The 25,508-nt window shown below is 31.7% G+C and overlaps 1 pseudogene; it reads right to left on the bottom strand.

The window, feature by feature from the left end:
* Nucleotides 1-680: 680 nt before the first annotated feature.
* LOC129317436 (terpene synthase 10-like) lies at nucleotides 681-24,078 on the bottom strand (annotated as a pseudogene).
* Nucleotides 24,079-25,508: the final 1,430 nt, after the last annotated feature.

The following is a 25,508-nucleotide window of genomic DNA, read 5'->3' as shown; positions in this document are numbered from 1 at the left end:
TTTACTTTGCTATTCTGGTTCTGCTCTTTCATTACTCTAGGTTTGTTCCTCTTTATATGGTCAATATTTGCAAGAACCTGAAACATTTAAGGAGTGAAAATGCACCAAAAATGTTTAGGGGTAATTTGTCGTGATTTTAAAAGTTTAAGAGTGAAAATGCAAAAAAAAAAAATTATAATTCTAGATACTGCTATGCTGATAATAATGTAACGACGAAATTACCAATATAAAATTATAAATTATTTATCTATTTTTAAAAGGATAAAGTTTCATTTTACTTAATATTCCAAATATAAAACATACTTAATTATGAATTACAAAGAAAAATTATTATTTGTCGTATTGAACAACAATGATGTGGTCTCATATTTGTGGAAAAACGGTGATCTCCATGGGACAAATTTTTTTTTTTAATGATATCATTTCATCTAATATCTAGAAGCGACATCGAATTTCAACTAATCCAAATCGAGCCGGGAAGAAGAACAAGGGTGGCAAAACTCTTTGATTGAATCTTATTTAATGATGCTATGTGTTGAGAATTCAAATCCACGACTACTGGTTAAGTTAGCATGGCCACTTAGCTAAGCTATGCATTCTTTGCTTCCATGGCACAAATTCTAATAACATATCAAAGTATCAGTATTGTTCCAAACACATATACAAATTCTTAAGCTTAATTAAATTCCCTTGATAGGTTGAAAAAGTAATGGCATTATATGATTCATAGTCTGAGGATCTTGATCAATATGCCCATCCCCATGTTGATACATGTAGAGAGACATTCTAGCAAGATTTTCAGCAACTTGAATGAAACTCTTTGAGTAAGAAGAATTGAAAGCTTCTTTATTTATCTTCTTCCAAGTTTTCAAATATCAAGAAATTTATGTGCCTGCGCGCATTGGACTCAAAAGCCCCAGTTTCATTCACATAACACTCAATTGATTTGGGTACATCTCTTGTCTCCTTTTCACGCCAACAAACTTAAAGATGAAGACAAATTAATACCATAAATCATGCTATTCATGGAATTTAATAAGGGGTAAAATAAAAATTTGGCCTTTAAATTATAGGTTGATGAAAAGCATTTGAGATCCTAAATTTATTTTTTGTGCATGTTCACTTGTAAATATTTAAAATTGTGGCAATCTCCACTTTTCCATCAAGTTTGACCATTAGTTGACTCAAAAATTACAGGAAAAAACCAAAAGAATCATATAAAAGAACCCAAAATCACAAATAAAGATTACTTATACATTATATATTATATTACAAATAAAGAAAAGGACCCAAAAATTACAAATAGTATATAATATATAGGTGTACTTTATTTGTAATTTATGGATTCTTTCATGTAATTTTTGAAATATTTTTCTATATTTTTCTAAACAACTAATGGTTAAAGTTAATAGTAGAAGGAAGATTACACGATCTTAAATATTTAGAGGTAAAAATGTACCAAAAATAAGTTGAGGGCTCTAGATATTCATGGGATTATAATTTAAAGGCGAAATTATTATTTTAAGCTCTACTTAAATAACTAGTTAAAGGATGACATTGTATACGGTACCTTAGATGTTCCCAAATCATTAGTAAGGCATAAAATGGTTGCTGAAGAATGAATACTTTCATAATAATCTTCTAAGGAAACAAAGTTCTCCTTTGTTCTTGAAGCATGGAGTGAAAATAAGCATGGATGAGTATGACAGGCACGCTAATTGAAATACATGCATTTTCCAAGTACTCTTGTAGGGTTGGTTGATAGTCATTAGAGTACCATTGTGCTTCAACCAAATATGATTTCCAAAGATCAGCCCACTGAAAACAAATTGAACACACAAAATTTAATTAAAACATGAAAATATAGAATCAATGTGGTTTAATTAATGTTTTTAATTCTATATTGCTTGGTATTATGAGAAATCTAGGGTATTACCTTTTCCCATCTAAATTAATCCCAACTCCCATTGTGTGGGATCATTATTACCAATAGTAGCCCTATAGGTACCTCGATGGTGCTTTTAACATATTTATTTAATGCGATTGCATATTTCAAGACTCAAACTTAATATCTTCGAATAAGTTGATTCAAATCCTTTGATCAGTTAAACCAAATGCCCCTCAATTTAATTAATTTTAATTTTTATGATATAGAATATATATGAAATCATGAATAAATAATGCATACTGCTTTTTTAAGGTGTGGAATGATGTTTTGCCCATTGTCTTTAAGGAAGTCAAAAGCCACGTCATGAACAAAGTTATAAAGAGCAACGAAGCATATTTTCATGTCAAAAGCCACGTCATGAACAAAGTTATAAAGAGCAACGAAGCATATTTTCATGTAATCTAGAAATACATCCATGGCATTTACTCTTGTATTTTGTATATCTCAATTCATATGAATAAGTAAAGAATGTATGCGTACCTGAAGAATCCATGAGCACTTGAGAAATCTCAATTATCTCGAGTGTAGATAGATGCACAACCCATAGGTCCCTAAAGTCTTCAGAGAGTGCAAAGATAATGGAGCAGTAAAGAATGAGTCGTGTGTTTGTAGTTATCGACTGATCAACTTATATGAATCAGATCGATAACCACCTTATTAAATAATTAAATAATCATATATTTTATTATCTCTGACTCAGTCAGTTAAGAGATAGGGAATAACTGACAGCTACTGGGTTGTGGGTTAGGCTTCTGCCTATTAGGCTCATTTGTATGATCCACCTATCACGGTCTACACAAAATCATAAAGATCAATCTGTTGGGCTTATTAATTAATGTTAATCCATAAATAAATATTCCAATAATCTCCCGCTTAGATTGCATTAATTAAGCAAGTAGTATAAACAAGCCACAGACAAAATTTAGAAAATTAAACTCCACAAAATCACTGGATCCTATGGACAAACAAGTGATATAATGTCTCATAATCTGAATAAAATACAAAAACTTTATTTCAAACATAGCTCAGTAAGATAACAACATAAATCACTGATTCCTATAGGGAAATAAGTGACATACACAGCGTACCATAACAGAATCATTGAATCTTATGGGGATACAAATGATATAGACGCGTCTAACTGAACTAAACATAACTCATAGAAGAAAACAAAAGCCTAAAGAGAAATTGCAATACAAAAGGTTCTCAAACTCTTACTAAACCAAGGCATTAAAGGATTTCACAATACCCATACAAGTTACATGATTTTGAAAAACTTCTACAAGTAAGCCCTTGGTCAGCGAATCCACAAGCATCTGCGTGCTAGGAATGTGTACCACACGAGTCTGAGACTCAGTAATTTTCTCTTTCACAAACATAAGTTTGATATCAAAATACTTTGTACGACTAAAATTTTTGTGGTTGTTAGTATAGTATACTGTAGATTTGTTATCACAGTAAATAGTTAGAGGACGTGATATTGACTCAACTAGGCGCATGCCAAGTATCAACTTCCTCAGCCATATAGCGTGACGTATAGTCTCAAAACAAGCAATATACTTGACTTCCATAGATGAAACTACTGTAAGTGTCTGTTTCACACTTTTCTAAGAGACAGCTCCTCCAGACAACATGAAAATGTAGCCGATACTGGATTTACGATCATCCAAACAAGAGGTAAAATCTGAATCTGAAAAGCCAATAATCTTAAGATCTTCTAATCCCTTTAAGTCATAATCAGAATACCCAACAACCTCAAAAGAATTTGACCTTCTATAAGTCAATATATGATTCTTTGTACCTTGAAGATACCTCATAACTTTCTTAGCAGCCTTCCAATGATTCAAACCTAAATCATTTAAGTATCAATCTAACACTCCAATGGCAAAAGCTATACCTGGTCAAGTACATAATTGAACATATATAAGGCTGTTGATAGCAAAAGCATCTGGTATCTTTCTCATTTCAGCCCTCTTTTTATCATCCTTGGGACATTGTAACTCTGACAACAGCTCACCTTTTTGTACAGGAACAGGTGAGGGAGAACATGAATCCATTCTAAATCTCTTAAGTACCCGCTCAATATAATTGGTCTGTGATAAACCAAGAATACCATAAGATCTATCACGATGAATCTATATCCCAAGAATAAAAGAGACTTCACCCATATCCTTCATGTCAAAATGGCAAGACAATAGGTGTTTTATCTCATTAAGGAAATTCGTTGAATTGCTGGCTAATAAGATATCATCAACATAGAGAACAATAATGGAAAAATTGTTCCCATCAAACTTGTGATAGATATATTGTTCTGAGACATTCTCAACAAAACTGAGTGAGGTGATAACTTCATTAAACTTCAGATACCACTATCTAGATGCCTGTTTTAGCCCATAGATGGATCTCTTCAATCTGCACACTAGATTTTCTTTATTAAATTCAACAAAACATCAGGTTATGTCATGTAGACTTTTTCATACAAATTGCCATTCAAGAATGCAGTCTTGACATTCATCTGGTGAAGATTAAGATCAAACTGTATAACTAAAGCCATTACCACTCTAAAAGCATCTTTGGTGGATACTAGAGAGAAGGTCTCTATGTAATCAATATCTTTTTTTTGGTTGTAGCCCTTAGCTACAAATCTGGCTTTGTATCTATCAATTTCACCTCTAAATCCTTATTTTGTTTTAAAGACCCACTTGTAACCTACTGGTTTGAAACCCTTTAATAGCTTTACAAGCTCCCATACATGATTGCGGTACATAGAGGTAATTTCTTCACTCATAACCTCAACCATTCAGAAGAATGTGAGCTAGAAATAGCCTCTTAGTAAGATATTGGGTCTAAAATATCAATAGCATCTGAATTAAATTCCTACAAATACACCATATAATCATCTAAAATAGCATACCTGTAAACCCTTTAGGACCATCTTAGTTCAACAACTAGATTCCCATCACCCTCTAAGGGTGGTTCATCTTTAGCTTCATCTTGATCCACGACATTATTTCTGTCAACATGAGGGGTTGTCAAGATAGGTATAGGCAAAATGCTACTTTTGTCATGTAAAGTAATATGCCTAAGCACAGAGCTCCCACTGTCTAAGGCATCTTTAAAGAAATAAGCTCGATCAAATTTAATTATCCTATTAGTGTGATTTGGACAATAGAATCTGTACCCACGAGATCCGATATAATAGTTAATAAAAAAACCATCAACAGTTTTAGCATCAAGCTTCATCTATTAGGGATTGTAAGGTTTTACCTATGCTTTACAATCCCAAACTCGTATATGCTTCAGTGCAGGAGTCCTTCCAAAATACAACTCATATGGAGTCTTTGAAACTAACTTGCTAGAAACTTGATTCAAAATATAAATAGTAGTTTTAAGTGTATCACCTCATAAGAATTTCGATAGTAAGGAGTGATTGATCATGCTTTTAACCATATCCATGAGAGTACGATTTTGCCTTTCTGCAACCCTATTCTGTTGCAGGGTGCCAGGCATAGTATACTGGCTTCAAGACCATGCTCTTGAAGGTATAAAGTAAATGGTCCAGGGTTCTTGCCAGTCTCAGTATATCTCCTATAGAATTCTCCTCCTCTGTCAAATCTCACACATTTAATCAACTTCGAGATTTTAATTCAACTGCTACTTTAAAGGTCTTGAATGCATTAAGAGACTCGCAATTTTTAACGCAAGAGTTCAATCTATCCATGACGAGAGTAATCATCTATGAAGGTGATGAAATATCTAAAATCACCTATAGCCAAAGGTGTAATAGGTCTACAAATGTTAGTATGGATTAGGTATAAGCTATTTTCAGACCTCTTTGCCCCTTTGATTATAGCTCTAGCAAGGAATTTTCTCTTTATGCAATCAACACAAGTCTCAAAATTTGAGAAATCAAGGTCTTGTAAGACACCTTACTTGGCCCATGCGCTCCAATCTCTCTCTAGAGATATGATCAAAACAACAATGCCATAACATAAAGGAACTATCATTAGGCCTTTGGCATTTATGCCCAATAGCAGCATTGATATGGAGATTAGGAAGTTCAAGAAACCAATCATTCAATCGATATAAACCATATATCAAGGAAGCATAACTAACATTAACAGAATCAAAACAAATATCAATTTTCCCATTTCCTTGAAAGAATGAATAGCCAAAATATACAATGCAGAAGTTGAAATTAAATTCCTCTTCACAGAAGGTACATAAACAACATTGTTCAAATGTAAAACATGACCAGAATTTAAATATAAAGAAATAGTTCCAATGCATTCTACAAATGCCTTACTCCCTGCTATGCCAAAGACTAACTTCTGTGCCTCACTTAGAACCTTCTGGTTTCTTAGCCCTTATAGAGAATTCACAACATGTACAGTAGCATCAGAATCCAACCACCATGAGTCAAAGAAAGTTTCAATGGTGTTAAATTCAAAACAAACTAAAGCTAGAGGGGTAGTTTGAAGGATTGTACCTTTACTTTCTTATTTGTTCTTCAGTTTGAAGCAATTAGCTTTAATGTGACCCGATTTCTTGCAATAATTGCATAACTCCTTAAAGGGGTTCTTCCTCGGCTTCTCACTCTTATCACCATCCTTCTTAAAGGTTGGATTATTAGGCTTTGGGTATCATGATTTTTTTCCTTTTTCTTAAATGACCCTCTAGATTTGCTGCTAGAACTATGAGAGACATAGTTTATTGAGTGAGAGGAGTTCTTCTTTATAGCTTTCTCTTCTTGAGTGACTATTGATATTATCTAGTCAACAGACCATTCAGCTTTTTGTGAGTTGTATGAAGTCCTTAAGAATGCATATTCTAATGGCAGTGATTAAAGAACATAGTAAACTAAGGTACTTTCACCCAAATCAATCCCATATGACTTAAGCTTGTTGTAGTAATGAACAAGCTTCAGAATATGCTCCCTGGCACTAAAAACTCTGTCATATCAAGTATTGTTAAGAAGTGACAAATAGTAGTTCTTTTGAGTCTTGTCAAGCTTCTTGTATTTGTTGCCAACAGCTTTCAAATATTCTACTGTAGTATCCTTTTTAGGAATGTTGTCCCTAATTTTCTTTTCAATTGTGTACTTAATGATCGTAAGATAAATCCGATTAGACTCACTCCATTATTTATGGAAAGCCATTTCAGAAGCACTAGACTCAAAAGAGAGATCCACAGGCTTAGGCTCTCTCAGATCTAAATCTTTTTCAAAAATGGTTAGATACATATTTAGGGACTCTTTCCAGTCATCATAGTTAGTCCCATTGAGAGCCTTCACAAAAGATAGTTGTGCAAAAGCAGAAACTGAAATCGCAAAATAGAAAATAGGAAATATTAATTATGCGTGCATAATGTAATTATAAAACAGAATTTTCTAACAAGCGATTATTAATTATGCAACTATAATCATGCACCGAAAAGGCTCAAATACCATAAAGATTTAGCTCATACAAAAGTTCATACAAAATAATGCATTAAACATTTCTATACCTATAGGGTACAATAAATATCTAACACATTAAAGGAGTGCTATTAGCCTATCCTCAAAACCAACCATCAAAATCACATTAATAATGTCACACCTATGGGTATATCCATTATCAATGTTATAAGATCCTAAGCACCATCAATAATTCACAAAGTCACAAATTTTATGACCTTAGGACAAAACAAAATAATTTCAAAGTCCTTGGAGTCTTTTAGGAATTAAGGAACAAATTTAGGACCAAATTTAGGACTTAAGTAAAATTTTGAAAGGTGTCCAGGGATAAATAGGTAATTCTAGAAGATATTTGGGTCTAAAACATAATTCTAAAAGTTAAGGGACTAAACCATAATTTCCAGAAATATCTTGGGGTCACAATGTAAATCTCAAAAATTATGGGCCAGTGGTGTAATTTAAACTGGGGCCAAAACGTAATTAACAGAATTGTTTTTTTGAAATCAAGCCTAGATTTCATTTGGGCCCAACATAATGAAACTAGATCCCTAGGACCTAATTTCTGAACCGTGCCTCCTCCCCTTTTTTTTAATAAATCGAGGCACCCACGAAACCGGATCCCTAGGATTCGATTTCGACTCGTTACTGAGTCTTCACTTACCATGAGTCAAGAAGCCATGGGAGACACTGTGTCAATCTAGAGAAGACGGAGGACGCCGCCGCGTACCAGACAGCTTTCGACAACCGTGAAGGAGGACGACGCCGTGAACCACTCCCTGTGGTGATTTGATAGCGAGGAAGATGGTGACGCTAAAGAATCCAGAACAACAACATGAAACAGCAACTCTGAACAGTTTTGACGCCATGAAAGAGAACTTTGGCGAAGCACACAGGGAAGAAGATGATGCCGAGATTTTTTTTAACATAGATATAATATGATTTAAAAAACCAAAATTTTCCTATTCAAAACTCATATTCATACTCATTTCCTGAGTGTTATGGATCATAAATAAATTTATCAACATGAGCATGAATCTATATCAATATATCAATATATACATAAGAAGAATTGAGATATATAAATTTAAAATTCTCTACCAAGGCTCTAATACCACGTGTTGTATTTTGTATATCTCAATTCATACGAATAAGTAAAGAATGTATGCGTACTTGAGGAATCCATAAGTACTTGAGAAATTTTGATTACCTCGAGTGTAGACAGATGTACAACCCACATGTTCCCAGAGTTTTCAGAAAGTGCAAAGATAATGGAGTAGTAGAAAATGAGTCGTGTGTTTGCAATTATCGACTGATCGACTTATATGGATCAAATCAGTAATCGCCTTATTAAATAATTATATATTTTATTATCTCTGACTTATTCAGTTAAGAGATAGAGAATAATTGACAACTACTAGGTTGTGGGTTGGGCCTCTACCTATTAGGCTCACTTATGTGGTTTACCTATCACAGTCCACATAAAATTATAAAGATCAATTTGTTGGGCTTATTAATTAATATTAATTCATAAATAAATATTCCAACATTTACATCCCACCTATGCAATCAAAAAGCAAATAATGGTAACACATATTATTAGGATAATTAAATGGAAAGAAAAGTAACTTGCCATAAAAGTTTAACCTCTTCTTCTGTTTATAAGTGACTTTCAATATATTTTATTAAAACTAAAAGCATGTTATAAATTTAATAAGTTCTTACCTTTGCCCATATTAAATATACATATTTTAATAATATATTTTCTCTCTCCAACATTCGATAGAAGGCACAAGGAAAAAATTGAGTTGAAAATTTAATGAGGTGACTTATAAATAGGATAAAAAATATTTTTTTTTTGCATTATAAATAGGACCAGAGGAAGTATTGTACTACTCCCATCCCATTTTATAAGACACTTTTGGATGTCATTTGATATCCCAAAATATAAGATATTTTTAAAAAAATTAAGGTTCTATTTATGATAATTATCACAATATTTCCCTTCATTATTTCATTTCTTAAATATACTTATCTCTCTCTCTCTTTTATTAATGAAGAATATTTTTGAAAATTTATACTTTCTCTAAACTATAATATAGGATTTTGATAATTAATCTACAGTTCTAAAAAAATGTTAGTTAAAATATTAATTTTTTTAAAATAATTACTTCTCTTCATTTATATACTCATTAAATACCCTATAGAAGTGCCTCGATAATGACAATTGATATTTCAATCATCATGTTCTCAAAATAAGTAATAAATAAAGTAAGATTATAATTGAAAAAATACTTATTAAAATTATTCAATTTCTTATATTTACAAGGCTTATAGAAGATCTCATATATTGTGATAGGAAGGAAGTAAAGAAAAATTAAAATTATAAATTGTATTTAATAAATTTTATTAGAATATGTAATTTTGCCCAAAAAAATACTTATAAATAGAGGCACAGGGCCAATGACAAGTTGCTTCAGCAACAACACCGCCTTCCTATGGGGTGAAAGGTCTAGGGTTTGAACCCTATTGCTGCATTTGGATGCGTGAATGTATTTAAATGAATCATTAAAAAAAAAAAATAGAGACATAGGAAGTATATGAAATAATAATAATAAATATAAATATAAACGTAAAAAGCTACCGTTCAACGACTTCTGTAATTAGTTGCAGCTCTTCCAATTTGCCATACGCATCATAAATGTCATCAATTGCAATTATTAATGCATTGAGTTTTGTCATCAATCTTCTGAAATGTCCACATTGGAGTTCAAAAGCTAGTCCCCCTGTCCAAAAGAAGGTCTCTACCATTCGATCCCTTATTGCAAACCTCAGATTTTCTCCGAGCCCAATACTTTTCCACCATCTTTATAATCAAAAGGCCAAAAAAATTGAATTAGTGGTTAACTGTATGCTAATTTTCTATTTGAAGGACTCATCACGGCAAACTTATTTACTTTTTTGAAAGTTTGTTTGAAAGGCCTTTTATGTTTAAATTGAAAAAAAAATGTTAAAAGACAATTTTACTCTTAAACTATAGATTTAAAAATATCTAGAACTTTGAATTCATTCTTAATATAATGTTATTTCTTAAATTTTTAAAATGATACAATATCACCTTATCATTAACAAATGTTAGTTTTAGCCATAAAAAATTATAGTAATGAACCAAAAATTATAGAAAAAGAATCAAAATTACAAACAAGTACCTAATAAATTACAAAATAGGATGAAAAAAATTTCGTGATTGTTTAATTTTCTGTAATTTTTTGTTTAACAACTAACGGTTAAAATTAATATTTATTGATGACAAAGACAATATTATATCATTTTGAAAATTTAAAGAGAAAAATTGCACTAAAAACAAGTACTTAGAGTTTCGGATGCTTTTTAATATATAATTTAAGAGTCAATTTTCCATTAACTCAAAAATCAAAGAACTATATTTTTCAGAAAAAAAATATGGAAGGACGAGAAAGTATTATTATTTTTAGAAAAAACAGTAGTATTTTACAATGATATGTATGTATGTATGTATTTACCTTGATGTACGTTTCAAATCTTCTTGGTGTTGGACTTGTACCATATTGAAATATAATTTTGCAAGCTGAAGCAAAGCAGGGCTTACATTCTGTGTTCTTTCGTAAACATCAATGAACCACCGAGCTTCCAATCTTGAAGTCCTCCAATAAAGTTAGAGCCGGTAATTCAAGCCAAGCCTGAAGGGCTAGCCCGAATTGGCAGAAAAATTTTAGGGTCGGGCTTAGAAAAAAAAATATTTTTTTTATGTTCGGGCCTATTCGAGTCGGGCCAAATAGGCCCGAAAAAATTTGGGCCAAGCCTAATGTTCGGGCTTGGCCCGAATACCCGAATAAAAAAATTATATTTTTAAAAAATATATATAATATAATAAATATTAATTAATTCTTTAAGTTTTAGATCATGTTATACTAAAATACCATATATTTGAGTCCTAGACATCATTTAAGTATTAAAAAAATATATTTTATATTTTTTATAAAATAAAATAATTAATTTCAAAGTAAAAAAATAATTAAAAATAATTTTAAAAATTAAATTTAGGTATTCGGGCCGCCCGAAACCCGAAGGAATTCAGGCCGGGCTTGGCTAATCAGGCTTTTCGAGGAGTCGGGCCTATTCAGATTCGGGCTTATTCGGGCCGGGCCTATTCGGGCCGAGCCCGAATAAGCCCGACCCGCCCGAATTCTTGGCTCTAAATAAAGTGAAAGCTCCAAAGGATGATTGACTAAGAAAGATATCTCATCATTTTTATGTCTTTTTGCTCACAAATTCTTTGAGAAAAGTTTTGCTTAAATATCTTGCTTCATCTAATATTATTTCACCATCCATTGACAAAAATGAAGCTTCATACAAAGATAGCAAACCCTTGTAATCAACAGAAAGGCTAGAATCAAAATGATTCTCAGAATCTAGAAATCCATTAAATATATCTGAAATAAGAATACAAAAATTATGATCAATGCTTAGTTTTTTAATTAGAATATATATTACAAAATTACTTATATATGACACTTCTTATTGAATGGTTATATGTACAACTATCCAATAAGTAGAGGCAGAAAAGCATATTGGACAGTTAAAATAGCAACCGTACAGATATATATTAAATAGTTATCTTAAAAATCGTCCAATATGTGTTCAAGAATTTTAAATTCTTTAAGGTAGCGTTTTAGGCTGATATATTTATATCATAATTTTTAATTTAAAATATCGTGATTCAAATCCTATATTTAAAATTCCTATATTTAAAATATTTTTTGGTAATTTAATAATTTTCAAATTAATGAATAAGATAGATTAATTAAGATTCGAAACAAAAATAAAAAATTAAAAATGGTGAATGTACCTCTATTTTGTAATATATTGATGAGAGACAAGAGTGAGAGATGAGAAAAGATATGAGAATCATTAAGAGATTAAGAATAAAAATATAAAAAGATTGAGAGGTTTAAAGTAAATGAAATTTTAAATGATTATGATGTTGAGAGGATATAAAATTATAAAGAAATTATAATAAAAATTCAATTAATTTCAATTTGAATCAAATCTAAGGTCATAAATTATTGTGTATTCAAATAAAGAATTTAATCCAAATTCAAATTTTCGTTAATCCAAACACTCCATAATATTAAATAGATATTTCACGGTTAATTAAAATAACCATTTACTATGCATGTAAATTCTGAATTATGCATCACCTAACAATGTTTTACTTCAACTTAAGAATTTGATGATCAAATAAATACCTACTGATGACACATTATAGCCATGTTTTCTGAAGAGCCTGAAAGCAAGAGCTGTGGCACTCTTGCTTCTTCCTTCAATCTATCTCTTTCTTTTGTATATGATTCTTCCCGTGACAATTAATCTTCCATTAGCTCATTATTATCTTAATTAATAGTCAAAAGATGATAAAACCTATATTATGAGTACAAATTCAAAGGAAGAACTCATCCCTAAAAACTAGCTAATTGGAAGAACCCCTTACACTTATAAATCTTACTTCTCTTGTGAGGCTCTACAATGTGGGACTTATGACAATGTCACTCCCTTTAAGAGCCGATGTCATCAATGGCTTCACTTTATGGTACTTCACTCGGCCTTTTGCTAGTAGACTCTCAATGAAAGCATCTATTTTATAAGCACGAGTCCATGGGTACACCTTTCCTTGGGTAGTATCAATGAAATCCCATAACACCACCCACAAAAAAAGAAGGCTAAGAAATTTTGAAATGAGATCATGATGAACTAATTAAGATAGTGTGATGTATAGTAAAATATACCACAAAATCACTTCTTAGTGATTGGATATAATCATAATCCCAAAATGAAGGTTGAAACGAGTTCACACACCGACAAGCAGCATTGTTTTGTTCAGAAACAACGAAGGTCGTAGCTACGCATCGGATGGTATTACAAGGAACACAAGAGCTTGTGAATGGCTTTGATGGAGACATTTTTCTCTCGAAGAGATTATTATTTGAAAGTAAGCCAAATTGGTAATGGAGAGCCATTATTGGCATGAAAGGAAAAAGCTTCTTGATGGCTTGGAAAGATCTGTGTGGTAATTTGAACCGAGCTCAAGCTTTTATGCTTGATAGATTACGTTCATCACTGCATGACGCTTGCAAAGTTCAGTGGCATTATTGCGGTACAGCACTATATAACATACGTACTTGATATCGTTTGTTTAATTTGGCGAGGAAAGCGTGTCTTATGGTGCTGTTCTTTGAATTGGGCTCACTTTGAAATAAATTTAAACCAAATTGTTTCAAAAATGCCCCCCTCCACGACGTGCGATTTTCTCTCTGTATGCATACACCTCAGAAATTTGAATTTGGTGAATAGCTTAACTACATCCACTCAATGAATGTGTGAATTGTAGCTGTTTAATTTCATCAATACTTGAAAATTATTAAGATATATTTTTTTTAAAAATTCAAAATAATGCTTGCAATCATAACACTTCTTATGTACGACATCCCCTCCAAAAATTTGATATTTGTTACTTTTTTTACTATTATATGACAAAAAATTTTTATAGTCATTCAGTTATATGAAATGAATACTATCTTATCATGTGAAATACTTATTGAGTTAGTATACTTAGGCCACTCACTGAGTCCAAATTCACACACACAAAGCATTGATATCTAGAATGTTTGAAAGAAATCTTAAGCCTACATCAGCTTGGAATCTCTATAAAACAGGTTATCTTGAATGTCGGTAATGATAATAATTAAAAAAAAAAAAACTCATCCACGCCACAATTCGACTAGCATGATGACTTTTTTTTTTCGTTTTGATGAAATTATTCTTAGTGCAAAATAACATTATTTTTTTGTATGATTTTTTTAATATTTTAGAAGTGCAAAATTCATATACCACCCAATTGTATATTATTGTTGATGATATATGAAATCAAGAGAAGAGGTTAACTCCAAAATTGAGTAGTGGAGGATGACCTTAGAACTGAAGGGTTTTCACCAAAGCAGAAGTAAGATAAAATATATGGGTTGCATTTTTTATAAAAGGTCAATTAATAGTAATTTGAAAGTGAGATTGAGAGATTAGATCATACCACATGTGGCAAGTTTAGATATTCGGAAGCAATTTATTCAAAATGATAATAAAATTAGTCAGAATGTTGCACATAGAATACAAGCTAGATGATTTAAACGGAAAAAGGATACATGAGTTATTTATGATTGGAAGGTACCTAATAAGCCTACAAGGAGGTTTTAATGAACTATTATAAGATCATCTATGTTATATGGTAGTAAATATTTGACTTTAAAGGGAAAATAAGAGCACAAAACATGAGTAGTAGAGATGAGAACGTTAATATGAATGTAAAAGTATGCATGAAGAAAAAATAAAATTTAAAATGAGCATATACAAGAAAAAGTGGGTGTGGCATTTATTGAAATGAAGATCGTAGAAAATTATTTGAGGTAGTTTAGACATATATAGAGGAGGGCATGGGAGGCAATGATAAGGAAAGTAGAACAAATAGTCTTGAATCTTGTAAAGAGGGGTGGAAGAAGTCTAAAGAAAATACTCATGAAAGTTATTAAATGAAACCTCTTGATTAATAATATTTTTAAAGGTTTGGTTGATGATAGAGCTAATAACATCATGCAATCCTTATAGCCAACTCCACTAAGAGCTTCTTCTTCTTATTGTATTGTGTAAGTAATGTTATGGCAGATAATTATATTACTTAAAAAGAATATTATTATTTATTTGATCTCAATTTATAATTATTGATTGATGTTATCAAATTATGAAATTTATCATCAGCAGTTTTATACTCAATTTTTTTAAAATTAGGAGGTACTTATAATTGATTTACACCCTTCATTAAATTAGTTAATATTATCCAAAAAAAATACATTTTTTTCATTTTTATCCTAGTTTAATATTGTGTCTCACATAGAAGATGAGTGACTAGTTCTTAATTTATAATACAGGATAATCAAATTTTTAGTCTTTTCAAGTTTGCCTTAGTTATTAATTTAGTTCTTTAAATTTAATTTTTATCGATTTGATCCTTTCTGATTGCTTAATTATCATGTTAGTTCTTTACATTTTAAAATAAAAATTAACACACAAATTAATTAATGTATAAAATATGATAATAACATCTCATGAATATATAATTAAATAGAAATAAATTAGCCTTAAAATTAATTTAGGGTGTGTTTAATTCAAAGGAAGGAGATGAGAGGGATTTTAATGAGGCGGAGAAGAGGTGAGGGGAGGGGGAAGGAGGAGAGATTTTGATGAAATTTTGATGAATCTTTATTTGGTTTAGGAAGAGAGGGGAGGAAACCAATAATAAGTTGATAATTTTATTTTTATTAATCTTAAGTTGATTTTTTTTGCTTTGATTTGTTATTAAAATTATCTATATCATATTTTAGTAACTTTATTGTTTTAAAGATATGAAATTATATTAATAACATTTTTTGAAGAAGTAATAAATTAATATTATATTTTGTCAATGTATCTAATGAAAAAATATTAAAATTTTAGATAATAAAAATTATATATTAATTTTTGTAAAGTGATGAAATTTCTTTAACTAGAAGAGAGAGGGAAAAAGATAATGCATAATTTTTTTAATATCAAACATAGTTTACAATTTTAAAATAATAAATAAATAATTTAATTATAATTTCCTTTCTCTTCTCTCCTCCAAAAAATCCCAAATTAAAGGAGAGGGCTGGGAGAGGAGGGGAGCGGAGGAGAGCAACCTTTAATTTTTTAACCAAATAAGGTGCTCCCCTTCTCTCCCTTCATGAAGTATTAACCAAACAAAAAAAGGGGATCAACTCCCCTCGCCTCCCCTTCCCTCTTCTTCAAAAACTTTCAATCAAACATATTCTTTAATTTTTTTTAAATCAATATAGTCTTTTTATGCTGCGTTTTATTCTTTTGTTTTCTTTAAACTATTTTTTTCTACCTAAATATTATACTTTTTTCATTAATCTATATAATTGCTATCAATAATTGATTATTCATGTTAATGAAATTTTAACAATGTTACCTTTTTCTTTGAATAATAAAGACCAAATTTATAATTGAGACAGATTTAAGTGATCAAATTGATAAAAATCAAATTTGAAGGATCAAATAAATGATCATAGTAAATTAAAATTGAGGGGCTAAAAATTGTATTATCTTTTTTAATACTTTTAAAAAATTTTGTTAATTATACTTTAAAAACTCAAAAATATCTTTGATTTTTAAATGAGAGAAGTAGTATATAATATTTTTAATGTTTAAAAATAAAAAAATAACTTTAATATGATCGATTCAACAGTCAAAAGCACATATCATCGAATCAATCATCCACTTCAAGAACATTGATTAAAGAACTTTAGCCAATAACACTCTTTTACTAGTGCCGCATGACGTATGCTAATGGACTAGAAAATCTGTACAGAAACGTAAACTTTATTTTATTAATAGTGGTGCCCATATATAATATTTTACATGTATATACAGAACGGAAAAAGCAGAAATATGGAAGGGTCGCCAGAGCCTAATACCTTTGCTTTAAGTAGGCGAATAATATGGGAACCATGTGACAATAATGTCGCTCATTCTGATTTTTGTTGATCTTATTTCAGAAGTTCCTTGCATTCTATTCTTGGAGAAGAAAGATGGGAGTATGCACATGAACATTGATTATTGACAATTGAATAAAGTCACAATTAAGAACAAATATCCTTAGCCCTGCATAGATAACATATTGGACTAGCTTGTAAGGCATTTGTTTTCTCAAAAATTAATTTGAGATCTGGACATTAGTTTGTTGGACTTTTTTTACCCTTTTAATCATGATAGCTTTTTATATTGTATATTAATCTTTTCTACCGTGTTACTTCTCATTAATCAAACTTAAAGATAGTTTTTATATCATGATAACTATTTTTATTGGTTTCTCTGTTTTTTTTAACCATGGCAGTCATCGTTTTAAATGGTTTAAAATTTGAGAGTGTTATAGCATTAATGAAACAAGAAGTTCTCACTTAGACTTAATTAGTTTAACAATTTAGTTTATGTTAGACTCAAATCTAAATGTGAAGATGGTGATGAAGATACTATTTATTGGAGGCCTTCTAATGATGGTAACTTCACCATTAAATCTGCCTATAAAGCTTTGGAAAGCCAGTGCCACCTTCCTAATCCTGAAATTTGGTCTAGAATTTGGAAATGGCCAACCTATAAGAAAATCAGATACTTCCTTTGAAAAGCTACTTGGAACCGACTTCAAATCAACTATGCCTTCACTGATGGGAATAACCCTTGTCCGAAGCTTTGCCCTTACGGATGCAATGTGCTAGACTCCTCAATTAACATCTTGTGGGATTGCAAGGAAGCTCGAGAAGTTTGGATGAAACTAGTTAAGCCTTCTAATTTTAATATCTTCTTTTCGCTTCCTGTGTAGGAATGGATAACTTGGAATGCAAAGAATGCTGCTGGTCATTCAAACTCAAGAAGTTCTCCTTGGCAAGAACTTTTCGCATTGGTATGCTAGAATATTTGGAAGGCAAGATGCAAGGACCTCCATTCGGAAGAAGTTCCACCATGCAGAGATATCACTTTCACTAGCAAACAGCAACTAACCAATGATATTAGCCTTCATTACAAGAGCAGTCACTTATTCAAGGAGATTTCAAGACATGAAGCAGAAGGGCTGCCACCAGAAATAGGTTGGACAAGACTAGATATTGATGGATCTATTAACATTAATGGAGCTGCGGCATGTGGAGGTTTAATTTGTGATGCCTATAATAATTGAATTAAGGGATTTTTCAAATATCTCGATTACCATCCAAGCACGGCTGCTGAACTACTAGGCATCTTGAAAGGCATTAAGCTTCTATTCGGACTCTCTCGAAGCTTTATCTTTGATTTAACACAACTTCTTTAGGAATCATCCTTATTCCAATTATATCAACAAGATTAGGGAATTCACTATGAGAAACTAGGCAGCTACTTTTGATCATGTGCCAAGAGAAGCTAACAGATATGCTGATTTCCTTGCTTGCCAAGCTCCCAACGATAATTTCAAGCTAATAATTTTTCATGAACCACCTTCTAAGTGTAGTAATATCATGTATTTTGATATGATAGGATAATTTTTTTCTCACAAGGTTTTCCGCGGCCATGCATTCAAAAAAAAATCTAAATGTGAAGTGAGGCCAATAAAAGAAGAACAGACAGATGTAAGAAGTACATGTGAAGGAGGAGTGAAGTCTGATCTATCACTGGACAATGGAGAAGACAGGCAGATAGCACAGCTACAGAGAATAAAGGAGAAGAGAGATAGAGGAGTTTGAATGAAAGAAAGGCAAGAAAAGACCACATGAGGGAAGGGGTAGTATTGTTTAAAATAGGAAAAATTAATCATTTGTTTCTCATAGTTTTGATCTAATTATAATTTAATTCTTAAATTTTAACTCATTATTACTCAATCCTTATAGTTTTAACTCAATTATAATTTCGTCTCTAAACTTTACCTCTTATAACTCAATCCATATATTTTCAATATTGGCCCATATATTTTAAAGAATAAAGTTATAAAGATTTAAAATATTTTAAACTTTTAATATTTATAAATATTAAAAAAGTTTAGTAATTTAAAATATTAGTAATAAACTTTAACATGATTTTAATCTTTATTAATCTTATTTTTTAAGATTCAAGGACTAATATTTAAATGATTAAAAATATAAAGATTAAATTGTAAAAGTCAAAGTTTAAGAATTAAGTTACAACCGAGTCAAAGTTTAAAGATTAAATTATAATAGAGTTAAAATTATAAGAGTCAAACAATTGATTTTTCATTTAAAATATATAAACACACATTTATTTCCCTCATTAAATGCTCAACAACATGTACTTTTAATTTAAAAAGCTCCATAGATAATGTTCACAGGATCCACTTTTAGCCCCTTGTGAATGTGCTTTCCCATTGCGAAAATTCTCTTGGCAGCAAATGCAGCAACGGTATGGTGAGCCATAGTGCATCGTCATCGCAATAATAATTTACATATATACAAAACCAAAAAAGCAGAAATATGGTAGGGACGTTGCAAGACCACTAGACCAGAGACAAATCACTTTGCTTTATTCAGAGCAATTATGGCAACCACGTGACTATGGCGCCCATTCTGGCCTAGTTGATCTAAGAAATAATAACAATGAATGACTATTTAAAAAAATTATATCAATTAAAAATTAATTATTATCAGAATTTAAATAAAAAAACTTAAATAGATTGTTGTTAATTTAAAATAAATTATTGTTAAAATTTAAATAGATACTTGTTGATAAAAAATTAACCTAAATTAATAAGTATCCATTTAAATTTTAATAACAAGTGATTATTGACTGATATAAATTTCTTCCGGTGATTCTTGAATGATATTTTCCTTGATCTTATTTCAGAAGTTAGTTGCAATATAATCTTGAAGTGCTTTACCACATTTTCTGGAAGAGGTAGCATGCTTCAAGCCCAATTCGAATAAGCTCGGCTTACCCAAATTACTAGCTCTAGAAGTTTCCCAGCCATCACTTCTAGTCATATTTTGAATTTCAGCACCTTGTCTCCAAGTTGGAAGTGCTTCCTTACGATGGACTTGTCATAGAGAAGCTTTGTTCTTTCTTTGTAAAGCTTAGAACTCTCATAAGCCTTTAATCGCATCTCTTCTAACTCTTGAATTTGAAGTTTCCTTGTAGCAATCACTCCTTCCTTATCAAAAGAACAAGCCTTGATTGCCCAATATGCTTTGTGTTCTATCTCTACCGGTAAGTGGCATTGCTTCCCATACACCAACCAAAAGGGTGACATGCCAATTGGTGTCATATATGCTATCCTATAAGCCCACCATGCTTCTTCCAACCTTGTGCTCCAATCCTTCTTGTTTGGCTTGACAATCTTTTGAAGAATAGATTTGATTCTTTGTTGGAGCATTCAACTAACTTATTTGTTTGAGGATGGTATGACGTTGAAATCTTATGTAGGACACCAAAATTCGTAAACAAAGAAGAAATTGTCTTGTTACAAAAATGGGTGCCTTGGTCACTTATAATGGCTCTTGGGATACCAAACCTGTAAAACACATGAGACAAAAGAAACTTTGCCACAACTTTGACATCATTAGTTCTAGTGGGGAATAGCCTCAACCCACCTTGATACAAAATCAACACAAAGTAAGATATACTCAAATCCATTAGAATTAGGAAAAGGAACCATGAAATCTATACCCCCACACATTAAATATTTCACAAAATATAATAAGCATTTGTGGCATTTCATGTCTCTTTCCTAAACTTCTAAACAATTGGCGTTCATGACAAGACTTGTAAAATTCATAAGCATCTTTGAAAAGTGAGAGCCAATATAAACCACAATCAAGAATCTTTTGACTGGTTCTTCTATCACCAAAGTGTCCCTCACAAGTATAAGTTTGGCACATTTTCAAAACATCCTCAAGTTCAACATTGGGAACACACCTTCTAATTACATTATTACTACACATTCTCCACAAAATAGTGAATCCAAAATGTAATATCTACTCTTCCTGACCAATTCTCTTTAGCATGCCTATTCATTCTACTTGGATACACATTATACACAATCAAATTAACCAAATTAGATTACTAAGTAGAACTATCACAAGAAATAGCATAAAGAGACTCATCTCAAAACTCATCACAAGGAGACTCAAGGGAAGAGTTTACTATGATAGTATCAAATGGAAGCTTACTTAAGTGATCGGCTACATTGTTAGTGGCTCTACTTCTATCAACAATCTCCAATTTGAATTCTTGAAGTAAAAGCATCCAACTAAGCAATATTGGCTTGGTATCTTTCTTCTTCAAGAGGTATTTTAAAGCTGCATGGTTAGTGAAACAAATAACTTCAGAGTGAAGCAAGTATAGTCTAAACTTATTAAGAGCAAAAACTAAAGCATACAACTCTTTCTCAATGGCTGTGTAGTCACATTGTGCCTTTTCAAGTTAAGCAATGATATATGAAACTCTATTCTCCTTTTGTCCTAACATAGCTCCCACAGCATAATTAAAAGCACCACAAGAAATCTCAAAAGGGACAAGCCAATTCGAGCTCTTTAAAATAGGAGGTGTCATAAGCTTAGCTTTCAAGGCATCAAAAGCACACTTACAAGCATCATTGAATTCAAATTTCATGTCTTTTTGAAGGAGTTGAGACAAGGGATGTGCAATCTTTGAAAAATCCTTTATGAATCTTTTATAAAAACAAACGTGACCCAAAAAAGATCTTAAGTCCTTGACATTGGATGGATAAGGCAAAGATGAGATAACTTTAATCTTTGCTTTATTGACCTCAATGCCTCCACTAAAGACTAAGTGGCCAAGGATAATCTCTTGCTCAACCATAAAATGACATTTCTCAAAATTCAAGACCAAATTCTTTTCAACACATCTAGCAAGCACTTTATCCAAATTTCTCAAGCAAAAAGAATAAGACTCTTCATGTATAGTGAAATTATCCATGAAAACTTCCATACAATTCTTAATGAAATTACTAAAAATATCAAACATGCATCTTTGAAAAGTACCTAGGAAATTATACAACTTGAAGGGCATCCTTCTATAAGCAAAAAGTGCCAAATAGACAAGTAAAAGTGGTTTTATATTAATCAAGAAAGTCAGTACAAATTTGAAAATAACTATTACAACTATCCAAAAAGAAACAATGTGATTTCCTTCCCAACCTCTCTAACATTTGATTAATAAAAGGAAGGAGAAAGTAGTCTTTCTTAGTGGCATTATTCAACCTTCTATAATCAATGCACACACGCCAACTATTTTGGACCTTTGTAGGAATTAACTCATTATTTTCATTTTTAACAACCATTATCTCACTCTTTTTAGGCACTACTTGAATTAGGGAAACCCACTTACTATCACTAATTGGATAAATGATACTTGCACTTAAAAATTTAGTGATTTCCTTCTTCACCGCATCAAGTATAAGACGATTCAACCTCCTTTATGGCTATCTAATGGCCTTAGCATTCTCATCTAGCATGATATGAGTGCATGTATGTAGACTAATCCCTAAAATGTCTCCTAGTGTCCAACCAATTGCCCTAATGTTCTTTCTAACCACATCAAGCAATAAAGACTCTTCAATGCAAAAAAGTTTAGAAGAGATAATAATAGGAAGTTTATCACCATCTCTTAAGTAAGCATATTTCAAGTATGAAGGCAATGGCTTAAGGTCTAGTTGTGGAGGCTTCAAGATGCTAGGAGGGATCTTCTTCACTTGAATTTACTTAGCCAAGTCTCAATCCTCCTTATTAGTCTCCTTAGCCATACAACTCAAAGAATTTCTAACTTGCTTGTCATTGGAATGCTTCTCAAATTGGGCTCCATTTTGCATGGGTAAAGCCATGATTTAAGCCTCTTTTTCCCCCATTACAATACTTAACAAACTCCTCTCCAATAGTGGAGAGGGATTAGGTTCAAAATAACAAGAAACATGGTCTAAATATTCACAAACATAAAAGCCAAACTCATTCAAGGTTCTAAGAGTATTACAAGAAAGATCATCAATGCATTTAAGTAAGCTAGAGCCACCTTGTTTCACAACTTCAAAGCCATCATTTACCTCAAAAGAAGATGCATGTGAATGGCCAAAATCAAGGCTCAGATTATCAAATTCATCTAAGGTAAGTAAATCACACAAAGAAGCAAGATGATATGAAACATGCTCTTTAGTAGAATTTTACATGTCTTGCTTTGTGTCACCAATAGAAACAGTAATGGAATCAATGGTAATATACTTATGAAAGTCTAGAATATCATCCTCTTTAAGGCTAGCAAGCATAGAAACCATATCCATACAATTAGTACACATAACATTATCAATGCAAGCACAAGTCATAAATAATAATGTAGAACAATTTTCAGCAATAGAAAAATCTGAAGAATGAACATGTAAGAGGATAATGACAATGAAAACTCATCACTAGCATACTTAATAGACTCTTCAACAATGCTCACACAATGCAAGTTATAATCAACATAATAATTTTTTATACTTTTAAAAATATCAAAATTAATCTTATTATCAAGAAATTCCATAGAGTTTACCTTCTTTCATGTTGAGAATAGTGCTAGATGTCATCATGAATGATCTCCCAAGAATCAATGTCCCTTGAACTCCTTCTTGCATTTCAAGGACATAAAAGTCAATTAAAAATACTAACTCCTTCACCTTCATTAAAATATCCTCCAAGAATCCCTTTAGTCTTCTAATGCTCCTATCTACCAATTGAAGTATGACTCTACAATCTTGAAGGCCTCCCATGGTAAGAGAAGAGTCAATGTGAGTAGGCATAACATTTATCGCTGCCCTAAGATCTGTGAGAACCTCTGGAGCAATCACATTCCTAATTTGGTAAGGAATAGTGCAAACTCTAAGATCTTTACACTTGACAGGAAGTTTTGGCTTAAAAATTGTACTTATACTAGGACTCATTTTCACAGTAGCTAATGGCTTGAATCCCTTCTTATTTATGCACAACTCCTTCAAGAATTTGGCATATTTAGGCATGCTCTTGATCATGTCTAGTAAAGGTATATTCAACTTAATCTTCTTCAACATCTCAATGACGTCTTGCTATCATCCTTTTGCTTATTCTTCATAAATCTTATCAAAGCATGAGGGAAAGGCATGTCTTTAAGAATCAGATCCTTAATTTTATATTCTCTTGGTCTCTCCGTTCTCCCAAGTATTTCTTTCTCTTTTGGAGCTTCTTGCACCTTCAAAGTCTCGTTAGAACCCCTTTCATCAATAATTTCATAATGCTATCCAGTTTTGGTTTCTTGACTTCACTCTTAGTTTAGATCAACCTTTTAAGGTCTTGAATTGTTTTATCAAGAATAGGCACTTATACACTATAGTGACCATTATGAGAATCCTTATCAAGAATTAAAGATGCATCAAAAGCCTTAGAACCAAAATTCCTCTCATTAGGCTGAGACACTTCCTTATGTCTTCTACTACTTCTCAATTCAATGGCATTGATATTCTTAGGATTGATCATAGGTTGTGTGGGAAGTGTACCATTTTTTTGAACTTAAGAAATACTATTGTTGTTGCTCATTTGTTGCATGACAACTTTAGTTGAGTGCTGTCTTATCTTTAAGTTGTTAAGACTCTTGAAAAGAAGCTCAAATTTGTTATGTTCTTTACCAAATTGGAATAAGCATTTAAGACATGGGTTTCCAACCTTGAATTCATTTATGTCATGTTGTTGTTCATCTTCTCTAAAAGTAAGAAAAGCTTGTTATCATTGGAAGAGTCTTGGATAGGAACTATTTAATTTTTCCTTGAAGTAGAAACCTCTTGATTAGATCTATAACTCAAATTAGGGTGATTGCTCCAACTAGTGTTATATGTATTCCTATAAGGCTCAAATTTACCTCTTCCTCCTTGTTATGGGTAATTGTATGGCCTTTGTTGTTGATAAACAGTAGTAACATCTTCCCTCTCATAGGCATGCATGCAATTTGAAGTAATGTGCATGGTTGAGTGGAAAATGGCACAACTTAAAGCTATCAATGCTTTTGACATTGAAGCCACTTGAGGTTGTTTAGAGGTGGCAAGAGACATCTTGAGGAAGTCTAATTGAGCAATAGGAATTGAAGCTTGATAGACCCCATTCACACCTATTTTGTTCTCCCTTGTGTTATATTGTTGATTATTATTGGCAATCTTTTCCACCAATTCCTAAGCTTCATCGGGAGGCAAATCAAGCAAAGACCCATTAGTAGCTGAATCTATAGTCTCTTATCATGAACTGAGAGTCCAATATGAAAATACTTAATGAGAAACTCTTTGTCAACCGAAAGGTATGGACATCTTGCTAAAAGCTCAAGATACCTCATCCAATACTCATAAAAGGATTCTTAAGGGAATTGTTGGATTCCCAATATTTGCTTCCTTAATTGAGAGTATTTAGTTGCTAGAAAATATTTTTCCAAGAAACAATG

The sequence above is a fragment of the Prosopis cineraria genome, unplaced genomic scaffold (genome assembly GCF_029017545.1).
Source record: "Prosopis cineraria cultivar Desert tree isolate PC_DT_omini unplaced genomic scaffold, ASM2901754v1 PC8, whole genome shotgun sequence".
Classification (NCBI taxonomy): Eukaryota; Viridiplantae; Streptophyta; class Magnoliopsida; order Fabales; family Fabaceae; genus Prosopis; species Prosopis cineraria.
Note: the sequence above shows the minus strand (reverse complement) of the source record. Positions and strands in the feature narration are given on the sequence as shown.